This window comes from Schistocerca cancellata, chromosome 1 (genome assembly GCF_023864275.1).
Source record: "Schistocerca cancellata isolate TAMUIC-IGC-003103 chromosome 1, iqSchCanc2.1, whole genome shotgun sequence".
Classification (NCBI taxonomy): domain Eukaryota; kingdom Metazoa; phylum Arthropoda; class Insecta; order Orthoptera; family Acrididae; genus Schistocerca; species Schistocerca cancellata.
Genome location: NC_064626.1, coordinates 730,677,296 through 730,701,486, shown reverse-complemented (window position 1 = coordinate 730,701,486; position 24,191 = coordinate 730,677,296). Strand labels below are relative to the sequence as shown.

Here is a 24,191-nt window from a genome sequence, read left to right as displayed (position 1 = left end):
TTCCATTCCAGGTTACAAACATTGCTCAATGTGATCATCTGTAACCACGACAGCCTGGAACTGCACTAGAGAGTGCTCTACAGCTGCCCGAAACATCTCATGTGGGATGGTTAGTTAGGTTTAATTAGTTCTAAGTTCTAGGCGACTGATGACCTCAGAAGTTAGGTCGCATAGTGCTCAGAGCCATTTGAACCATTTTTTTCAACCTATGTTGCCGTACCAGTAGCGCTGCCTAACGGCAACTCATGACACTAACACTGCTAGCAACACAAATCCTGCAGCGAACAGTCTGCAGGTAATTCCTATAAAGTTGGATACCCGTACGGCAAATAGTTTTCCGTTTAGACTGTCTCAAGTAGCGAAAGTTTAATTGTAACCACTCTGTATCAATACAAGCAACCAGTCCAGCGACTTTGTTTTCTATAGCGTAGCTACACGGTATAGCCTTCCATTCGAAAGGGACCACCGTCTTGGAACAATCAGTTCCGTTAACGCGTCAGCATGCTGGCAGTCGTGTGTGCTTCACCTGGCGTCCGGTGCTGCATTCCATGCCGTGGCCTCATTGTAGACACTCGACAAGTCCTCTGTTCTGAATGTAATGTAAGCTTCAAACACCTCACAATGACGCATTGAACTCTAATGGCACGTGAGCCAGTGTGACGGTTTAAACTGGTCGACACTGGTATCTATCACTGAATAGCCTGACCGATACCCGCTTTGACTAGGAATTCTGACTATCAGAAAAATTTCGAAGATGGAATGTCCCATTTACCTAGTTCCTTACATCGCTGAGATATTGTTTGTTAATGAACAGCCTAATCTTTCATTAATGAATATATATACGTAACAGAGACAGGTTAGTTCATTCTCAAATTGTTGACTAGAGACAGCGCATGGAGATGTTTCGCAATGATTCAGACACTAGACTCGCATTGGAAGAAGCGGAGTTCAAATCCTTATTCCGTCATCCTAATTAAGGTTTTCCATGTTATCTCTACAACACTTTCAGGCGAATACAGGAATAGTTTCTGAAATAGGATACGGTACTTCCTTCTCTCCTTCAAGTGACCAACTGCTCTCTTTCTCACTGCCTCAAACGAATAGGTAAAGTGTTTAAATTTCCGTTATTCCTTTCTTCTGATGGTGCTATTTCACAGCGAAAATCTCATGTCTTTGAAGTGCATATAATTATTTACTAGACGAAGAGTTAGGCTATCTTTTCTTTATTTAGGTGATGATGCATAATCTTCGTAATTCGGAAGTCTTTTAGTAGGAGTATGTTCATGGGTTTGGACCTTTAGTTCTTATCTGATTCCAGTACCTATAATGCATTGCTACCCAGTAAATAAATCTTTGCCAATGGTTCGTAATATAACTAGGGCGCTCAGTGATCAGTTCTGAAAGAAAAGTGTATGTTGTCTGGGTTATACAGAGGCGGCAATACTGAATTGTACTGTCTCATGTTGGACAGTAACTGCCGCATGTTTCAAGACCAGAGAATGCAAGAATAACTGCTTCATAAACGCTGCGGTCAATACCTGTCGTGACCTCGACAGATTCCATCATAATTAATGTTCTTTGAAATTAGATCAATATAGTTACTACTTCCAGTCACAGCTGATACCACTTCCCGAGTCGACAAGGCTTACTACTAAATGTCTCTTCGCACTGGAGAAATTATGTCGCCTCATGACTTGCTTGTTCGGCCAATTTTGTCATTCCAAAGTTAAACATAACATGTCTGTGAAGTTATAGTCTGTGAAGAAATTTTCAGCATACAATAACAGTTCTCACACGCATTTTCTCTGTAAATCTTAAGGAAATCACTCATTCCTCTCGGAACTCTTATCTGCCCACTATGCATTCATTTATCGTTGTGAACGCACAATGAAACTTGCTGATTGACAATCTAGTATTGTTACACATGTATTGAAAAGGGATGAAAAGATGAGCTTACTAAGAACTGAGAAGAGAAGTGTTAATTACATCTTGGAAAGGGTGAAGGGGGACGAAGAGGGTAGAGGTGATTTTCAAGGTAGGGCATATCCTGAACAGCCAAAATGCAGACTCCTACAACCAAGTTCTCCGTCAAGTCATCCACCGTTGACAAACATGTGTCGCATTGGAGAGTGAATATATAGAGAATGAGTAACACTAATACTATGTTCGCAGCGTGATTTTTTACAGGTAATAACTGATATTTTGTGAATATCTCTCGTATAGTACTACTATCGGAAGAGAAGAAGAACGCGTTTATTCTTCCACAAAATAATAAAAACACAATGGGTACGGCAAGGAGAAAATTGAACTACAAATTATATGAATTATTTTTTCCCAAACACTAAATGAACAATACAGTATGTGACGGTCTAACTATCCCATAATATCAAGTGCACATAGATTAATAAAATATACAGTAAAATATATACAAATCTGCAAATAAACAAACTCATCGGGCAGGAAAATCCGGATCGCGATTATGTGGATTTGTTTAACAATAGGAGATACTGTATACAGATTAAGTTACGCAGCCATCTCCACAGTTCAGGAAATGAAGATTATAGAGCCATAAATGAATGGCCAATTACTTAACAACGGGAAGTCGACAAACAACAATTGATGTGAAAATGAAAAAGGCCGTGAAAATATAATCTCAAATGGAACACGGCTTCTATCAGAAGGCGTGAGGTCGCAGTAAACGATAAACTGAACAAGATAGAATATAACAAATTAAACAATACTTGCTAGAAATGTTACTGAAATGATGTGAGGGGCTATAATGAAAATTCATAGGATACCCACGAAAAGTATATACAGCCGCATATATACAATAAACGTTGGATTTCAGTCAATCAAATAAACAGCTGGATTTAGAAATAAATACAGCGCAATGGACCATTGGCATATCGCGAAAGAAATTAGAGAATGAAGCAACGATCTAGAATCGCCACGTTGTCGGGTGTTCGTAGATTCTGAGAAAGCTTCCGATTCGGGTTCAACAAAATCTGCACTGAGAAACGAAGCATAGATTCAACCTGTCTTAGTAAACTCAAGAGCATACATCTCACTGCTTCTCACAGCATCCGTCAGACTTCATCAAAATAGTAAAAAATTCGGTAGTGAAGTAGGAGTAGGCGTAATAAATTATGTCTCACCAGAACTATTGTCAGCAGTTCTAGGGCAAGGTTTGAAATCCTCAACCTGCAAAACCGACATTTTGATGGAAAATATCCGCGAGAGCCTCACTTTGTCTCTGATATACATAAACTTCAATAACAAATAGAGCAGCTTAATAAAGAACGTTTGAAAGTGGAACTGGAAAGCAATTATAATAAGAGTAAAATGAAGCGGAATCATTACACTGAAAAGAAAACTGCTCAAATATAAACCGAAATCATAGAAATAGTTGATGAGCTTTTGTGCAAAGGGTGGTAAAAGACAACGTCTGGTAAACTATACAACATTTTCAAAAAGTTCCTATGTGTATAAAATGCAAAGTTCACAGTTATTGTGTATTTCGCATTTTGACTTATGGCAGTGAGATATGAACTTTTAATGCGAAAACTCTTCTAAAACTGAAAACTGCTACGAGACCATCTGGTAGATTCGCGTTGGGAATTGCTAGGAGAAATAGTAATACGAGCAAACGGATCAGCGACAGACTGCAGTGACGATTACTATGAAAATGAAAGGCAGGTGAGTGAATAGATCATAGATGGACCAAGTAAGTATCTTCGCTGGATCCCAATAGATAAAAAAAAAAAGTCGAGCGACGGCTTAATGGATTCTATGCAGCTGACACTATAAAACATGCAGGAGCAACATAGATGCTGTAGCTTAAGCTCGTAACACATGGAAATTTCTGGAGGAGGCAAATATGCAGTACTGGATGTCGAATAACTGACGATGACACTGCAGAGTGTATCACTGTACATTTCCGTGGCATTCATCCTTCACACTGAAAACTTTGGAGCCGGCCGCTGTGACCAAGCGGTTCTAGGTGCTTCAGTCAGGAACCGCGCGAGCCCGCATCTCGTGGTCGTGCGGTAGCGTTCTCGCTTCCCACGCCCGGGTTCCCGGGTTCGATTCCCGGCGGGGTCAGGGATTTTCTCTGCCTCGTGATGGCTGGGTGTTGTGTGCTGTCCTTAGGTTAGTTAGGTTTAAGTAGTTCTAAGTTCTAGGGGACTTATGACCACAGCAGTTGAGTCCCATAGTGCTCAGAGCCATTTGAACCATTTTTTTTAGGAACCGCGCGACCGCTACGGTCGCAGGTTCGAATCCTGCCTCGGGCATGGATGTATGTGATGTCCTTAGGTTAGTTAGGTTTAAGTAGTTCTAAGTTCTAGGGGACTGATGACCTCAGATGCTAAGTCCCATAGTGCTCAGAGCCATTTGAAACATTTGAAAACTTTGGATATTTCTTTGCCTCATTCTTCAGAATTACCCTCTTACTCGGGGCACCAGTCCCGAAGTTGAACCAGCGTTTTGACGCGGTTTTGGACTCATTTTAAAGTGATTCGTCCAAGGTTCATTTACTGTAAAAAGAGTGTCTCACATATTGGTTCCAACAGTGATGTATGACCCTAGTACAGCGTTTCGTGTTGGGTTGAAATAGTCAACATCGAGACTGTTAAGTTCCTCCAACTATTCTAGTTACTTGGGGAGTGTTTAATATTAGAGCTTTCCTGCGTTAGTGTCTACATTTTGCTCCCTTGTCATACCACAACAAACGTCAGGTACAGCGAATATCATTGATGACAAGACACCGATAGTCACATGACTATGTCAGAAATCACGCGATGCTTATAGCCAGAAATATTCAGGATGATACGATGAACAGGATTCAGAACTCCAGATACCATTCTTTCTAATTAGTGTTGTCGAACTAAATCATTATTTGGTCTTCTTTTTCTGTGAATACCGTTTTGGAAGCGTTGCTAGAAGATTTTCCTTGTCAGTTGGGAGTTGCGAGCGTAAATCGCAGGTGTAGTCTCTAAGTATAATGAACGATCAAACAGTTACCGTTTCAGACGTTGCTGCACCGCGTATACAACCAGAGCGATCCGGGTGTGTAAGCACTCAGATGTTGGCGAAGGGCTAGTGTGGGCTTCGGACGGAAACATTTTGGTTGCCTCTTATAACGTCACAGACTTGTGATGGCAGAAAGATAAGAACCTTAGAATTAAAGAGAAGGAAAGGAATCGCTTACTCGGTTTGGACAAGAATATCGAGCTAAGTCTCGTTTCAGTAACTCGCTCACTGAAATGTTTTGAAAGAAACCACGAAATGTAATCTTTTATATGCTCTGTGCTCTGCAGCTCGCGTGAAAGTCAGGAACAAAATTTTTGATGACTAAATGTTGACAATTTTAAATTTAAATAAATGAAAACAAAGATGACTGTACAGAGACTGGAATCCCTCTCTTCCCGAAAACAAGTCAGATGTACAGTGTCCCAATAACTCCCTCGCCCCATGACAATTGTTTTCATTTATTGCTTCCAGTGATTAGTGGGAAATCACGTATTCAGACAATAACAGGTCTTCGCGTCTATTACTGTGCAATGCGTTACATTTGTTTATGGAAGGGCCAACTGCCAATCTCTGTAGCAAGCATAGTAGACGCTCAGCAGATCTTCCTGCATTACGCCATAAGTTTCAAGCGTTGCTAATTCCGTATACACAACAGCGAACGGCCTCACGGAGCTTCCGATGTTAGTCAAATGGTTCAAATGGCTCTGAGCACTATGGGACTTAACATCTATAGTCATCAGTCCCCTAGAACTTAGAACTACTTAAACCTAACTAACCTAAGGACGTCACACAACACTCAGTCATCACGAGGCAGAGAAAATCCCTGACCCCGCCGGGAATCGAACCCGGGAACCCGGGCGTGGGAAGCGAGAACGCTACCGCACGACCACGAGCTGCGGACAATGTTAGTCATTAGGTCATTTATGTATACTATGAATAGTTAATTCCCCTGCAACACGCCTTTTGGATACGTTATTAACTTTCTCTCCGTTAAGAACGACATGCTGTTTCCTATTTGGTTCGAAATCTTCATTCCAATCTCAAATTTGGTCTGATGATCCTGTCGCTCGTATTTTGTTCACTAGGCAACAGCACGAAATTGTGTCGAACGCACTGTGGAATTATACGAAGATAGCGTCAACCTGTACGCCGGCATCTAGTGCCATCTGGTTCTCACGAGCGAACAAAGTGAGCCGAGTTTCAGAAGATCTTTGTTTGCGTAATCTATGTTTATTCCTACAGAGCGGATTTTCATTTTCCACAAATATCATGACAAGTAAGCGTAAAAAGTATTCCCAAATTCTACGAGAGATTGACGCCAGCGATATCGGCCTTTAGTTGTCTACGTATGTTTGACAAGCTTTGTTAAAAATGGAATGACATGAGCAATTTCCCAATGCGACGATTGAAATGAAGAATCGTAACACGGTCTTCCTCAGTGAAACAATTCCGCAAAACTGAATGTACAGGGTGTTTCAAAATGAATGACCTGATTTCAAAACTCCAAATTTATTAATAAAAACTACTGCAAATATGGGATGAATTGGAAAATACTCACAAAATCTTAAGTTTTTAGCTATATTATAACAAATGCTCTGCGTGTCCACCAACTGCAACACAAACATCTGGACGACAACCAAATTCGTCATAAAATTTATGCACTGTAACTGATTTTACAGACGTTATGGCGACTGCCATTCTGTTATTCACTTCTTCTGTCACGAGGTAAAAGGGCGTACTTTACCACTAACATGAAATGTTTCATCACTCAAAATTAATCGTGGTAAAAATGTATCGTCTTCCATGTCCTCCAACAGAACATTGCTGAAGTCAACCTGTTTCCTTTTAACAACAGCCCGAAGAGCTTGCACTAATTTTAGTCATGATGATGATGATGATGATGTTTGGTTTGTGGGGCGCTCAACTGCGTGGTTATCAGCGCCCGTACAATTTCCCAACCTTTGCTCAGTCCAATTTCGCCAATTTCCTGGATGATGATGAAATGATGAGGACAACACAAACACCCAGTCATCTCGAGGCAGGTGAAAATCCCTGACCCCGCCGGGAATCGAACCCGGGACCCCGTGCTCGGGAAGCGAGAACGCTACCGCGAGACCACGAGCGGCGGACAATTTTAGTCATGTACGGTTTGTAGACCAAACGTCGCCTTAACACTCGCCAGACAGTCGTATGAGGCACTGACAGCTCTCTGCTTGCGCGGCGACTAGGCTTCCGTGGACTACCCTCAAACATTTGCTGAATTCTTTCCACAATGTCATTAGAAGTGCGAGGTCGACCTGCACTCTTTATCTTTGCACAAGAATCATGTCTCTTCAGGTTAGCGATACCCACGACGAATGTCTGAGGGCGCATGTGGATCAATGCCAAAACGACGTCGAAAAAGACGCCGGACCGAAATCACTGACTCACTCAATGCAAACTGCGGCACTCAGAACTCTTTCTGTTGAGCGGACGCCATATTACTTCTGACTGCAAACTGAGAAGACACAATGGCTGATATCTAAAAGCGATTTCCTGAAACCCCAGACTACGCCCATTCAAACAACACACCTTTCCTAACCGGCACGTCCCATGTTTCGTAGTTAGCATCGTCCAAATCAGGTGATACTTTTTGAAACACCCTATATTTTGACCTGATCTTTCGTTTCGGTTCCATTATGGATACAGAGTGACTGGACAAATTCCTTTGATCCGTTTACTGCCTTCACGTAAGACCAAAATTTCCGATTTTGCTTTCGGAGAAACTTTCTAAGGCAGCTGTCGAACCGCAGTGGGTCTTTCAGGGTCCCGCGCAGCTTTGCTCGGCATATACCTGTCCACGGCGCAATTCATAATTCTCTCGAATTTCTTACATTTGTACTCAACATTTTCAGTTTCATAGATGAATGTTTGGTGCAATCGTAATTTTTTTAGTATATAAAAAATGAGAAAAGCTAACTGGGAGGAAAGCAGCTTCATGTCTTTGTCTGAGCATTGGACTCCATTTCGGCGGACAAAGGACGGCTAGTAAGGAGGCACGGTACTTATAAAGCGCTTAGTGGCGTTTGTATGGCTTCTCGGGGGCTGCCGGTCGCAGCAGGACGGACGACGGATGCATCGGCCGTCTGCCTTTGCTACCGCTTTAATTGCAGCTGGTGGTCACGCCTGCCCGTTTATGAGCAGCAGGAGCTGTGCAGCTGATGCCGGCCCCATCGCCTTCCTAATACCCTCGCGGTTGCCATCGCAGTCATCGCTAGCCCGAGAGAGTGTGGCCCATGTCTGGCCGCAACGTGTCGTCTTTCTTACACTACTGGCCATTAAGATTGCTACACCACGAACATGACGTGCTACAGACGCGAAATTTAACCGACAGGAAGAAGATGCTGTGATATGCAAATGATTAGCTTTTCAGAGCATGCACACAAGGTTGGCGCCGGTGGCGACACCTACAACGTGTTGACATGAGGAAAGTTTCCAACCGATTTCTCATACACAAACAGCAGTTGACCGGCGTTTCCTGGTGAAACGTTGTTGTGATGCCTCGTGTAAGGAAGAGAAATGCGTACCATCACGTTTCCGACTTTGATAAAGGTCAGATTGTAGCCCATCGCGATTGCGGTTTATCGTATCGCGACATTGTTGCTTGCGTTGGTCGAGATCCAATGACTGTTAGCAGAATATGGAATCGGTGGGTTCAGGAAGGTAATACGGAACGCCGTGCTGCATCCCAACGGCCTCGTATCACTAGCAGTCGAGATGACAGGCATCGTATTCGCATGGCTGTAACGGATCGGGCAGCCACGTCTCGATCCCTGAGTCAACAGATGGGGACGTTTGCAAGACAACAATCATCTGCACGAACACTTCGACGACATTTGCAGCAGCATGGACTATCATCTCGGAGACCATGGCTACGGTTACCCTTGACGCTGCATCACAGACAGGAGCACCTGCGATGGTGTACTCAACGACGAACTTGGGTGCACGAATGGCAAAACGTCATTTTTTTCGGATGAATCCAGGTTCTGTTTACAGCATCATGATGGTCGCATCCGTGTTTGGCGACATCGCGGTGAACGCACATTGGAAGCATGTATTCGTCATCGCCATACTGGCGTATCACCCGGTGTGATGGTATGGGGTGCCATTGGTTACACGTCTCAGTCACCTCTTGTTCGCATTTACGGCACTTTGAACAGTGGACGTTACATTTCAGATGTGTTACCCGTGGCTCTACCCTTCATTCGATCCTTGCGAAACCCTACATTTCAGCAGGATAATGCACGACCGCATGTTTCAGGTCCTGAACGGGCCTTTCTGGATACAGAAAATGTTCGACTGCTGCCCTGGCCAGCAATCGTGTTGAAGCTGCATGGGCAGCTGTACTTGTACACGCCATCCAAGCTCTGTTTGACTCAATGCCCAGGCGTATTAAGGCCGTTATTACCGCCAGATGTGGTTGTTCTGGGTAGTGATTTTTCAGGATCTATGCACCCAAATTGCGTGAAAATGTAATCACCTGCCGGCCGCGGTGGTCTAGCGGTTCTGGCGCTGCAGTCTGGAACCGCGGGACTTCCACGGTCGCAGGTTCAAATCCTGCCTCGGGCATGGGTGTGTGTGATGTCCTTAGGTTAGTTAGGTTTAAGTAGTTCTAAGTTCTAGGGGACTTATGACCTAAGATGTTGAGTCCCATAGTGCTCAGAGCCATTTTTGTAATCACCTGTCAGTTCTAGTATAATATATTTGTCTAATAAATACTCGTTTATCATCTGCATTTCTTCTTGGTGTAGCAATTCTAGTGGCCAGTAGTGTAGTTTAGCTTGGCTAGGGGTCCTATGAAGCATTCTAAATCATTTATAATTTGTCAATGGAGACTATTATCGTCAAGTTCAGAGGGCAATCAAATAGTGCTCCACGTGCTGTCAGAAGTTTCCATCGTTATTCCGGTATATTCTTTAAATCTTAGCACATTCTTTCGATCAAAATTGCCGGAAAAAATTAGTACACCATTTTAGAGATTTCCAGTCCACTCAACATTTATTGTGCCATAATGCATATGGAGTGTATGAAATGATTACATTTACAGATCAATAACACAAGCGGTTCTGAAGTACCAAGTATCGATCCATGCTGAAACACTCATATTTTGTGATGTAGCCTCCACGGGTGGCAATGCAGGTGCTGACTCTGGTATCCAGTCGATCGCACTGATAACAAGTACTCTCCTGGGATACGTTATACCACGCCTGCTCGACCTGTTTGTGTAGTTCAGTAAGAGTTGTTGGTTTACGAGTCACACTAGTCACTTCTTGTCCCACCATTTCCCATACATGCTCAATTGGAGACAAGTCCGGAGAGCGTGCTGGTCAGGGGAGTTGCCGCACGTGTTGCAGAGCACATCGAGTTTCACGGGCAGTGTGTGGGCGAGGATTACCTTGTTGGGACAAGACATCACCTTCCTGTTGCAATAACGGCAAAAGAATAGATCTAACAACATTCTGCGCGTATCGCGAGCTGGTTAGCATCCCCCCCCCCCCCCCCCCTAGAAACGCCTAATGTTAACGAGACTAATGTTAACAGACTATAAGACCTGGTGTGGGGCCAGTCTTGGACGAATGCGCTCTACGACATAGCGCTCACCAGGTCTATGTCGTATGCGCAAACGACCATTATTTGTGTACAGGCAGCATCTGCTTTCATTGCTGAAGACCGTGGCGCGTCATTCCGTCTTTCAAGTGATCTCTGAGGACACCAGTGGAGACGTGCACGTTGATACTGTGGCGTGAGTGGAAGACAGGCTGGAGGTGTACGTGCCTGTAGTCCCTTAAGCAATAATCACGTCGCAACAGTCACGTGACCACTGATACCACCATCGTTGCACAAGGTGATGCAGCACGTCCAACTTGTGTGGCAGTTCTCCGAAAGGACCATCCCACTACTCGGTAGGCCACAACCGGACCACTTTCAAACTCTCTCAATTGGCTGTAGGAAACACGAGTGCGTCTCCGTGGCAAGGTTGCCTGCTTGCTTCACACATTTCCACCGCACTGAACCTTCTGGCTGTGAGCATTCATTTTTAAAGGGTAGTCACAGATGGCGCTCTGGTAGCTATGCCACTACGCTTCCGTTATATAAGAAACGATACGATACGATATTTCAGTGCCTTTGTGATTCTGAATTACGCGGTCGCCTTACCTTTTAGCTATCCAAGCACGATTCACGGCCGTGTCCAAACTTCCATATGTCGTCAACCATATGTCTACAACCTGTACTCGTACGTCCATTATTTATATTCCTGTACGGGGCAGACATTTTACCTGAAAGTCACTCGCCCGGTGTCGGCGGATAAATATGACACTGCAGTGCCTATGTTATTCTGAATTACGATGCAGTTTTCCTTCAGGTACTGTGACGACTATAGCCGTTATGAAATACTTTAGATACATTCGCAGTTGCCAATATGGACAACTGTGAGCTGCTGAAGGAACACTGCATGGTAATTCAGAATAACACATGCACTGCAATAATGTATTTATCCGCCTACCCCGGGCAAGCGACTTTGAAGTAATATGTCTCCCCTATACGGGAATATACACAATGGATGAACGAGTATAGGCTATACACACAGCATTGACGACTTATGGAACTTTGGGTCTAGGGATGAGTCGTGCTTGCTAAACTGTAAGGCGACCGCTCGCGATAAGCAGGAAATCCAGGTACGAGTCCTGCACAAATTTTCATTTTCGTCATTCCATTAAACAGCTGATGATTGTCCATATTCGCAACTGCGAATATATTTAATGTAGACGCCATCTGTTAGCAGACGACGCTGAAACCATTATCAGTACATCTACTATTCCCCAGGTGGCATTGGATGAAAATATCGTTCCAGGTGTACTAATTTTTTCCGGCTGTGTACATTAACAGATTTTCTGATATTCTTCTTTTCTTATTCAGTACTTTTTCAGTACTTTCGCTTCAAAAGTGGGTGGCTATTAGTTTTCTTCCCCTAGTTTCTGATTAAGCAGTACCTGAAATTTGAGTACTACATCACTAGATGTCAAAATAGGAATCTCTTTGCATTCATTTGTTCTGATCAATTTCCTGTCCATCTATATCTTCTCTCAAATATTTTCGGTGTCTGTTTCCAGTTATCTAACATCGCTCCCGTCTTTAGACCAGCCATAATACGAGTGAGCATGGCAACCAGGAAAGCACCGTATTCGTGTATTTATAATTCAAGTAATACACTATATCTGTTTTTGTACAATTCGCTTTTCGTGAACTGCTGTGTTACGTAGCTACAATATCCATACGTTTCTATCGGTTTACAGATGATGAAAAATCACTTTTCCAACTTCGTTGCTGCAAAAGCGCTGCCAAGAAGATACGAGTACGCCACACGTGTTTCTGGCTTTGCTTTCTAAATAAATGAATTTTCCAATCACATAGAAAAAATAAATCGTCTGCTTATGATTTCAACTCATCGTACTAAAAACTGTTTATAACCTCCCTTTAATTTATGTACAGTGAATTTTACGTCATACATTACTGCAGAAAAAATTAGCTTAAATTTAAAAAAAACTTTTCTTTAATTCGGAATGTCATTGATATATGTGTTCGTTCGTTCGTGAGTGGATGAGCTGTAAAAGCTCTAACATCGCAAGCTTTCGTGAAGGTTAGTATGCGCATCAGGAGCTGCGCACTAATAGTAAGAGTCGGCTGTGCTTGCTTGCATACTGCTGGACTGCAGCAGGAAGGCGCCTACTTCCGAATGTTTTTCTACAAAAATTTGGCATCAAAAGCGATACAAATCGAGTGCCAAGTAGATATCATTCAGTCGTAGCTGCTAATGAGTTTTCAAGGAATACGGATTACATGTGTCTGCTTCCTTTCTGCATTCTTGATGAACAGCATCAATGATGTCAGCATCTGAGAATCCTTTGGATCCATTCAATAATGAAACAGGTGAATCAGTTCGTTATTTACATTTCCTATCCGAATTAATAAGGAACAACGAGAGCTTATCCTCCTTTTTAAATTTCTATCGCACATCTGTTGGAAGAATACTGACGAGCTGCACTGAAGAAATATCTACAACGAGCGAAGAAACCGACCGTGACGTTTTTGAAGGAACCATCACGGAACTATTTTCAATTAAGTAATCTCGGAATATGGCACAATCTGTTACAACCAAGCTATATCTAGGTAGTGAAGGTAAGATTAGATTGATATCGGTACAATCTGCAGCATATAAACAGTAATCTTTTTCATTATCCACAGGTGAGTAACGTGGGAAGAATCTTAATGATGCGGTACGATCTAAAGTTTTCTTCTGATAGATAGCACTAATTGTTGCCAAGTATAGCTCTATATCTGGTTTCTGTTGTTTGCTGTCCATGATTGTTCGCTACGATTACGCAAATGCAGCCCCTGAGACGTGAGAGCAACTACATTAGGACGTTGAATGCAATACTTATTGCTCTTTGAAAACAGTCTATTTTCCCCGTCTTTGACAGTATCATATTTTATCGAACTCATTGTAGGTATGGGGTAAAAGTTTTCAACAAATATTTATGTTTGATCGTCGTGGCTACGATTGCCGGTTCAGCGCTTTTTCTTAATTATTTTCTAGTGCAGATATTTGAAACAAGCATTTTCACAAGTCAACAATCGCTACAACGGCGTCTCATCCATTTACGGAAAGACATTTCGTACTAAATCAAACTCACTTCCGTAAAACCTTATTTCGTTTTTCTACCCCATTTAATCTGTGTTTCGGAATCATAGTACACATCGTTTATTTATTTGTATGAAGTTTTGATGCGATGACAAAGCTGGAATCCTCGAGTAGAACCCAGAGATTTCTTCCAGCGAAACATCAGCGACTGGAACAGGAAAGGGGGAAGCGACAGTAGTGCACAATGTACCCTCCGCCGCCCACCGTGAGATGGCTTGCGGAGTGTACTTGTAAATGTTGATTTCAAATACAAATAATATTGTAAGTAGCTGAGAACAGCAAAGGTGAACTGGAATTTGTTACATAGAGTGCCACTCATATACGCTAGGATGGAAATCGTCTGGGAACCTCATTTCCGTTGCCTGCCTCGTAGTATCCGTAGAATCTTGCGAGAGTAACGGTACGCCACTCCGAACCGTGACAATGAGACCTTAATACGTCATTCATAAACTCTCCGTTACTCAAGACAGAAACTGCACTGAAAATTTCATATTCTGAATGTTTCACTGTACGTATGAAACATTTTCCTTTTGTTAAAGGAAAACAGAAAGTGGCACACTGAGTCGAACTTGCGTCACAATGGGAATGAGTTCATCTACGCATGACTTATACACTTACAAGTTTCTCTGCGCTCTTCTGGACTAATAACAATCGAAATTTTACCGTTTAGCTTATCCTTTAATTCATAAGCTTCAAGAACACGCATAACTGCGCATGCCGCTTCGTTAACAGCCGGTGACCGAGTTATCTCCTTTAGTTAGATTTACAACCGAAGTCTTTTCAGTACGTTACCAAAACCTTATAAAAAGTAAAACAAACGTCTGATTTGTCGGAAATCTAGCCTTCATCGACTCAACACACTTTCCTTCAAGTTATACGCATAAGTGTTTCGTCTATAACCAAATTCTGATGGATAGTTGTCATGCTTTTGCGAAGGGAAAGGAATCTCATGGCACCAGATCTAGACTGTAAGATGAGTGCGAAAGTGTTTGAATATCGTGTTCCTAAGAAGTATTTGTGGTTTGTTTGTAGTGCGACTCTTTGTCAACGTGGAACAAATACCACTCAGGTCCAGTTTTGACTTCTTCACTTAGTTTCAGTCATACTCTGATCTGTAGAAACAGCAAAAGGCCATGGCTATGTAAGAAAAACCACAAAGCAAAATTGTTCAAGAATCTGATTCGCAACACTGATACTACTGACTTTCTTTCCTATCTCATCGGCCTATGGAGTGAGAGAAGAATGACCTTAGCCCCTTGTCCGCCCTTGAATCTTTATTCTCATGGCCCTACGCCATTACACGATGGAAGCAGCAGATTTCAATATTCCTCTGATAACAGTTCTGTCTATCTTCCCAAAAATATATCGCTATAATGTCGCCTTCCTTCCAAACTTCCCATTTCATCTCCTTGAGCATCTAAGTTAATTTTAGACTGGGCTACACTGACTTACGATCTTTACAATGCGTCTTGTAATTCGTTCGCTGCCACTTCTGTTTGACAAGGACTCTAATCACTGGGGAAATGCTATAATACTTATGTAGTATTCGATTGCCGATGCATCCGGCATTCCCAGAAGCATTCTGACAGCATTAAGTCTCCCATTCCCTTTTCCTGGCACTATTACCCTGTTCCACATCGCTTAGTAGCTAGATATTTAAACAACGTGACAGACTCACATGCTTATCACTAACCTGGTAATCGGACACTGTCAGCTTCTTCCCCTTTGTTAGGGACATTATCTTACATTTCCTTACCTGTAACGAAAGCTATCATACACTACACTAAGTGGGAATAATGTTGAAGTGATCTCGCATTTCCTTATAATCGTCCAGCGACGATATAGAATATTGTCTAATCCATAGTCACCACCATTCCACCTAGTTGAGTGACCACCTATTGAAATTACGTTGTCACATCACTCACGAGCGACAAAGCCACTTAGGATCCGAACCATTAGTGAACTAGTAGCATTTAGTGTGAGTAGGTTCCAGTCGTTGCCAAGAGGTCCGGCAGACAGCCACACTAAACTCACGAGAGAGCGGAGGTAATTTTAGATCTACTGGAAGATAGGAGGTGTACTATTCCAGAATTCATTTATAAAACGAATTTTTATAACACTGTTTGGCAACACCGCTATTATATGACAATATACAATGATGAATCTACTTTGACTATTCTGTACATGCCACGATACTTTACCGTCCATGACGCCAAGATAAGAGTAATCACTGGAGTAGTTGAGATGTATTCGAGGTACAAAACTCCTCAACTCCGACTCCGTGAGTGGAATATAAGCCATTTAGAGCATGTATTCAGCAGAGAAACAAGACCAGTTCTTCCAGAATCCAGGGCCAGTTTAGGGCCCAGGCGAAAGTGTACGAGCGGAAACAGTGGGGGAGGGGGCGAGCGGCGAAATGGTAAGTCGCTTGTGGGAAAAACGTTCTCGAACCGGCCCTGCCAGGATCCCACCTTCAGCTACAGTGTGTAGAGACGAAGACGATATTCTGCTGAGTGCCAGGCAACATTTTACATGCCTCTACATGTTGCAACTTCACTTTCAATGAGGCAGGACCTTCCGAGTTTTAGAAGAGGAGGTGCTGGGAATGAGAAAGTACAAGATACTGTGGATGAAATCACTACCTGGTTCGGCAAGCTTCTTTGCAATCACAAATGTGAAATGAAGTGTTTCTCACTCGCCTCCAGACTCGACACATAGGTTCCTCCTACGGTGAGAGGACCCATCGGTGCGCAGCACTGACGACTCAAAACTATCTGTACCCCAGCTGTTAAAAAACTGCACCCAATTGACTAATGAGATGAGTTTGGTTGACTTGGCCTCTAGTTTAGGTTTAGTTCATCTTCCTCATTTTCACACAGGTACTTGGAAAGGCTCAAATGGTTCAAATGGCTCTGAGCACTATGGGACTTAACTTCTTTGGTCATCAGTCCCCTAGAACTGCGACCGGCTACAAGGCGATCAGAATCAGTCTGAAAAGCTTGTAAGGAACGCAGTGTAGGCTACGCTGAGAAATAATTGTTAAGAAAAAGATCGATACATTGCGCCTTTTTCAGGTTAACATTGAAGTTCGTCAATGAGGCCGTTGAACTCGCAAATTCAAGCGGCCCACCAGATACAATTAGTGTCTGGTGTTCTCGTAACGTAGATGATTACGCACGAGACTGCGCAGCCGTGGCTCGGGTTCGATCGTTACTACCGTCCATATCCATTATTTTATATCGTTGTTTTAGGAAACGAAACGAAGATAATGTTTGCCGACACTGTCTCTTGCGGGCCGCAACGACCTGTCTGGCTAACTTTCATGCTAATTAATTAGAAAACGGAGCAACGCATCGAATTATTTTGTTAACATTTCTTTCTCAGCACAACCTACCCTGCAAGGTCTTACACGCTTCAGACTGTTTCTGACCACCCTGCGTAAAGAAAGACTACGCAGAGGGTATCTCATTCAGTGATCGCATTTGAATGTTGGATACTTATGTGAAGATCTCATGTGTCTCGGCAAGCAGGGAAACGTCTACCGGCATGTGTACGATTTCGAAGGCAGCACGATTATGGCCTATTGACGATGTAGTTTATTGTTCCGTGATATTACGTCTCGCGTTGGTCGGGCTCCCACGATTGTTATGCGAACATGGAATCGATGGCTTCAGGAGGGGTCGTATCCAACGCAATGCAGGGTCTCAGCATACCGGTAGGACATACTGTTGGCTCGGCTGTGCAGGATCGTAGAGCCATCTCATGCACAGGCTTGTTTGCTGCATGACAAGCACCCACACGAAGAGTGCAACAGCGTCTGGAGCACCTCGGACTGTTGAGCACGGCGACAATATTGTTTTTGCTTTCCTTGAAGCGGTAGCAGAGTAGCGCGCCGGAGGTCGCCCAACGATGACAGTGGAAATGGAGTGACACCACGTTGTCTTGTCAGGCGAATCACGGTTCCTTCTGCAGTATTACAATGAACGTCAGGCTCCGAGGAGAAAGAACGTTGCCAGAATGCATTCGTTATCGTCACACGGGGCCAATACTTCAAGTTATAACACGAGATGCCATTGGATACATTTCACGATGGCCTCTGGACATCATCCAATACGTTTATGATGTGATACAGCCGATGGACGTGTCCTATCGTCGAAGTCAGCGTCATCTTACCTTTCTAGAAGATAATGCAAGAGGACACGTTGCCCGTTCTGCCCTGACCTACCTCGGTGCAGATGGTGTTCGACTGTTTACCTGGTCAGCACATTCTCCAGATATCTCATTCAAAAATTGTTCAGTTGGCTCCAAGCACAATGAGCCTTAACATCTGAGGTCATCAGTCCCCTAGACTTAGCACTGCTTAAACCTATGTAACCTAAGGACATCGCACACATCCATGCCGGAAGCAGGATTCGAACCTGCATCCGTAGCAGCCGCGTGGTTTCGGGCTGAAGCGCCTAGCATCGCCCGGCGACAGCGGCCGGCGATCTCTCATTCACTGGAAACATCTAGTCACGGTTTTCCGAGAGAAGTGCACGCACCCACTCGCAAGCCACTGCGATTAATGGACTCTGGCACAGAGACAAAGCTACATGAAATTGCATGCTCCTATCTCTCATCCAAGCTCATTTCGACTAGATACCCAGCCGAGTTAGGACCACTGTTAGAGGCGACAGCTCTGTGTACAAAATTTCGAACTCCTCACACAGGAAAATCACCTACAAATTCAGTCACGTATTTTTGCTACTGTATTTCACCCGCACAATAACAAAATTTCGTTATTTTCTATCCTTCCTAGTGTTGCAGTTTTAACGGCCATAAGCGTAAACAAAAAAAGGAAGAAGCCAGTGAGCGAAGGAAGCAACGGGCGGTTACAGTTTGACATTGTGTCGACATTGAGGTTGTTACAGATGGAACATTGGCTCTGGTTGGAAAAGGTAAGGGAAGAAACATTTGCGGCCATTTAGAAGGAACTGGTACGGTATTTGTCAACTATGAAAAGGAAAAGGAAACCTGGAACCTGGTCATTATGAGTCAACTGTCTTAGCACATAAAAACTCTACCGACTGGTAGCTTGCGAAAACCTTACAGTCCTGTGTTCCTTTAACTTGATCCGAGATCAAAATCGGCAGAAGAGGGGCCTTTGCTTTCTAAACGGCAACAGTATTCTCCATTCTCGTTTTTAGTAAACGAAGATCAGATACTTGTCCAAACGATAGGACTAGATTCAATGTCCAGGCAGAGATTGGGTGGAGGACATGATAGCCCTCTTTCAGATATTGTCGTAATCTTAACATATGGCTGCAGTTGACAATGTAGCACAATATTTGACCGACTGCCCTCAGAGCTTCTGCATTCTGAATTCAAACTGCTACACACGATTGATGATTAGATCTTCAACTCTGAACTTTCATTGGACCTTCCTCATCAAAAGTATCCGGACATGCGTGTGTAATGCGGAATTGACTACTAGGTGTCACGAGAGGCGGGTTCGATACTATAAAAGGATGTTGGGAGTTCTGTATTGTCACTAGAGTGCAGTAACAGCATAATGGGCCGTCAGGGGAGCTGACTGACTTAGAAAGTGGACTAGTCATTGGATGTCGCCTGAGTAGCGAATCCATCAATTTTTCAACCCTTCTAAAGCTGTCCAAGTCTGTTGTTGGTGGTCTGATTATGAACTGGAAACGCGAAGGAACAGCCACAGCTAAACACAGATTATGCAGACCTCATGTACTGACGGACAAGGACCGTCGGTCGTTGCTGAGGGCGGTTGTTAATCGCATGAAATCAGCCGAAGGAATCACTCGCGAGTTCCGAAGTGCTGCCAGCAGTCCAACTGGCACAATGACTGTGCGTAAGGAGATAAAACGAAAGGTGTGCAGTGGCCGAGCAGCTCCTCATAAGCCACATATTTCTGTACTCAATGCTAAGCGACGTTTGAGGTAGTGTAAAGAGCGAAGCCACTATCCAGTGGATGACTGGAAAAGTGATGAATCATGCTGTGCTCTGTGGCAGTCCGGTGAAAGGTTTGGCTACAATAATGATGGAAGGCGAAGAATTGAATTAAAATTTGTGCCACGGCCGGAAATCGAACCCGGGTCTTCTCTCTTACTAGGCAGAAATGCTAACCATCACACCACCACAGCACTATGATCAAAATTCCTGCACGAACTACCTAAATCGAATGCCCTCCCCCAACACAAATTTCAATTCTTATCTTCAGCTTATTTTCCCCATACATTGTCACTATTCCAAGGCTCTCCGGCATTGGAATAGCACCCCAGCGTTGGACGTAATGACAATGTAGGGGGAAAATAAGCTGAAGATATGAATTGAAGTTTGTGTTGTGGAGGGCATTCGACTCGTGTAGTTCGTGACCATAGTGCTGTGGTGGTGTAATGGTTAGCATTTCTGCCTAGTAAGCAAGAAGACTCGGGTTCGAGTCCCGGCCGCAGCTCAAACTGTAATTCAATTCTTCAATTAAGACTTAAATATCTCGGGGAAAATTAAATTATAAGATCTGAAAGGATTTGGATTTGGCGAGTGCACGGAGAACGTTACCTTTTATCGTGTACAGTGCCGGTAGTGAGGTACGCAGGAAGTGGTATTACAGTTTGGGTAGTCTTTCGCGGTTAAGGTGTGGTCCTCTTATTGTGCTGGAGAAAACTCCAAATGCGGAAGGATGTGAACACATTTTACAGTATCCTGTGACAAGGGCCTCCCGTCGGGTAGACAGTTTGCCGGGTGCAAGTCTTCCGATTTGACGCCACTGTGGCGACTTGCGCGTCTATGGGGATGAAATGAAGATGATGATTAGGACATCACAACACCCAGTCCCTGAGCGGAGAAAATCTCCGACCCAGCCGGGAATCGAACCCGGGCCCTTAGGATTGACAGTCTGTCGCGCTGACCACTCAGCTACAGGGGGCAGACATTTGACAGTGTGACTCTTCAATTTCTCACGGCGTACTTCTTGACGAAAGAGTTCACGGGTGAACAGCCGGGTGTTAGTGTCCGACGGGCACAATATTTCGGCAAGCGCCACCTTGACCACAAGGTGGCGCTTGCCGAAATATTGTGCCCGTCGAACACTAACACCCGGCTGTTCATCCGTGAACTCTGTCGTCACATTTTACAATATTGAGTACTGCACACAATAGAGGAACAGTTCGGACAATATGAGTGTTTGTATGAGCATGACAATGCACTCTGTAACAAAGCAGCATCTGTGAAACTATGTGGTTTGTGGACAATAACATTCCTGAAATGGACTGGTCTGCCAGAACCCCGACGTGAATCCAATGGAACACCTTTGGGATGAGTTATGACGTCGATTTCGTCCCAGACTAGAGCGTCTAACAACACTAGCTTCTGCTGAAATGAAATGTCGTGTGGCTAGGGCCTCCCGTCGGGTAGACCGTTCGCCTGGTACAGGTCTTTCGATTTGACGCCTTTCGGCGACCTGCGCGTCGATGGGGATGAAATGATGATGATTAGGACAACACAACACCCAGTCCCTGAGCGGAGAAAATCTCCGACCCAGCCGAGAATCGAACCCGGGCCCTTAGCATTGACAGTCTGTCACGCTGACCACTCAGCTACCGGGGGCGGACACTAGCTTCTGCTGTTTCGGGTCTTGAAGAAGAATGGCTGCCATTCCTCCACAGACACTCAGACACCTTACTGAAAGTGTCCCCGCCCGCATCTCGTGGTCGTGCGGTAGCGTTCTCGCTTCCCACGCCGGGGTTCCCGGGTTCGATTCCCGGCGGGGTCAGGGATTTTCTCTGCCTCGTGATGGCTGGGTGTTGTGTGCTGTCCTTAGGTTAGTTAGGTTTAAGTAGTTCTAAGTTCTAGGGGACTGATGACCATGGAAGTTAAGTCCCATAGTGCTCAGAGCCATTTGAACCATTTTTTTGAAAGTGTCCCCAGCAGAGTTCAGACCGTTGCAAAGGCGAAGGATGAACATTCCCCATATTACTGTCCACTACTAGATGTCAGAATACTTTTAACAAATAGTGTACATTTGCTACCTACGATGGGATCAAAAACTTATTTCCCACTCTCTCTTAACCTGTAAACCTCAACGCTGCAGATCTCTCCGGACGTCAGCCTTCTGCAATTCATTTCGTAAAGCGCTCCGCCAGACTCATCGAGACCTGAGCACGTTTCAGAATGAAGTCAACAGTCAACCTTTCAACCACACAGCATTGTCATTACAGATTAATTGACGTTTGCTTCAATATCGAACACTGTAATTGCTGCCTCCCCTCATACGCGAAAGACCTTTCGTTATCATTGTTTCCACCCTAGCGGCCCGAAAAGTTTCTATCATGGGAGACCCTCAGAAATCTAAGCTGGTCTATCGGCTCTTGCAGAAGCGTTTTATAGTGACTATAATCCTTCCCAAAACTAGCCAGGCTTGGCTTAAAATAATCAGACTTCTAGCTAATTCCTTCTGATCAGGCGGGATATTTGGATCTAAAATGGTTGAGAAATGTTCTCCCTAACCTCAACAGCAACGGCTCCGAAGACATATTTACTTCCCTACTCTGGCGATCTATTTTGTCGCCGTGTATCTAAAAATTTATAGCTTAAATAAAATCACTATCGGATATGAACCATAAAGGCTCACTACCTCTACGAAATGAGTCATTAAGTAAAAAGCACAACGTTATTATCCGAAAAAAACGCCGTTTTGTGTATTTAGTTAACCAAGGAAATGGCCAATCGTTCGCTGTATTCATTCCGCAGACTTTCGCAACCATCACCGCACAGGTACTAACAAAGTTTTGTGAGTTCACCATTAGCAGGTTTGTTCAACAGAGAGGCATATGTCTAACCTTCTGATGTATGTCTACAACTCTCTCTCTCTCTCTCTCATTCGATTTCTAGTTTGATCAAAAATTCTTCACAATACCAGGTCAAACTGATTGTAGTACTGAATATTACGCACGCTACCAAACTTCTGTTATTTTATTTATTGTTTATAAATTAAATGATTGTTTGTGTATATTTGATAAGTTATGTAAGAAACTAAAAACACGTAGAAATTCTTCATTTTACTGTCGTTTAACTTAGAAATTTTGAGTGTTTAAGTTTACTCAATTTTATCAGTGCACGTGTTTCATATTATTCAAGTGAGTCTTCAGCGCAGGATTCCACAAGAAAATAATTTTGCTCATTTTCATTAGGTTTGGCTTTCGCCTATCGCTCCATATCTGGTCTTAGCAACATTCATAGTCTCTCACTGACTGATTTATTGTTTTTTGTTAGGAGAACGAATAATGAGTTTGAGCAATAAAGAGTATAAGACAACCTTGTGAACTGCATTTGCCCCTGGTTACATAGTACATGTGCAATACACAGACTCAATACGTTGCTGTTCATCAATTTGAAAAGGGGACGATTTTGTTTAATGATATTGCCTTTATACTTTTGATTAAATTTCAGCAACCTTCTCGTCAACTTGCATTGTGTACTTTCTAAGTGTGAAAGTGATAAGTTTGATTTCTTGGGGAGGAAGCTTAAGATAGTATAGACGAGAATTAGGTGCCATGTTATTGGCAAACAGAATCTGCGAGCACATTGTTTTTAACTATAAACTTTATCTCAATCGGTGGCCACATACATTACTTAATGGCTAAACAATTTACGTGAGCACTGACTGAAATAAACTTCATAGTGCTAGCGAGAAGTTTCCAGCCTCCTTTTTTGTGCCATACAGATGTAATGAACCATTCACTAACTACTTTCTGTTTAATATATTTATTACATTTTGTTCACATCGGTTGTCACATAATGAAATAAATTTGCATCAGAGTGTTTCACAAATCTGAAAAGATGCAAAGAGATCTATAACCGGTGTTATGTATAAAAATCTTACTGAACAATGTCGCAATAACGTGAAGATCAGCTTGTTATTGGCAATCGTATCAGCAATGAAACAAAAGCTAGTGTTGAACAGGGATTGATTGGTTACTGTTCGAGTCGTTAATTTTTTATTGATGCTCTGACCATGTGTCTTCGTTCGATAGCAAGTTTTTGGCACTCAAGACTAGCTCGTTAGAGCGTAAAATGGAGAAAACAGGTACATTAACAAAATTACTTTCCATCATATACGGTCATGGTTTAAGACAACTTTGAACATGTCCCATGATAAATAGGCAATTTTACTTTCTATACAATGCCAGTCAATCAGCAAAGTATGTTATATCGTACAGCCAATGATTTTCTGGAAGGTCGTCGCATCAAAATGGCCAGTGGTTGTTCACTCATTGGAAAAGTGGACCCATACATCCTCAATGGCACGTTCGCCGGAGCAACTCGGCAAATAAGACTAAATATCATTTGTAACAGTCATTAACTCAATTTTAGTTTTACGCAGTTATACTGTGCAATAAATGTTTATTGAGAATTT

At 43.3% G+C, this 24,191-nt stretch overlaps 1 protein-coding gene and 1 non-coding gene across 2 annotated transcripts in view; one reads left to right on the top strand and one right to left on the bottom strand.

Annotated features, from left to right (window-relative positions):
- Nucleotides 1–24,191, bottom strand: part of LOC126098652 (carnitine O-palmitoyltransferase 1, liver isoform-like) — a 201,462-nt gene that overhangs the window by 158,740 nt on the left and 18,531 nt on the right. The gene's annotated exons all lie outside the window — the stretch shown is intronic.
- On the top strand, nucleotides 20,159–20,231 carry Trnat-agu (transfer RNA threonine (anticodon AGU)). Its single transcript has one exon. It is a non-coding gene; the product is annotated as a tRNA-Thr (tRNA).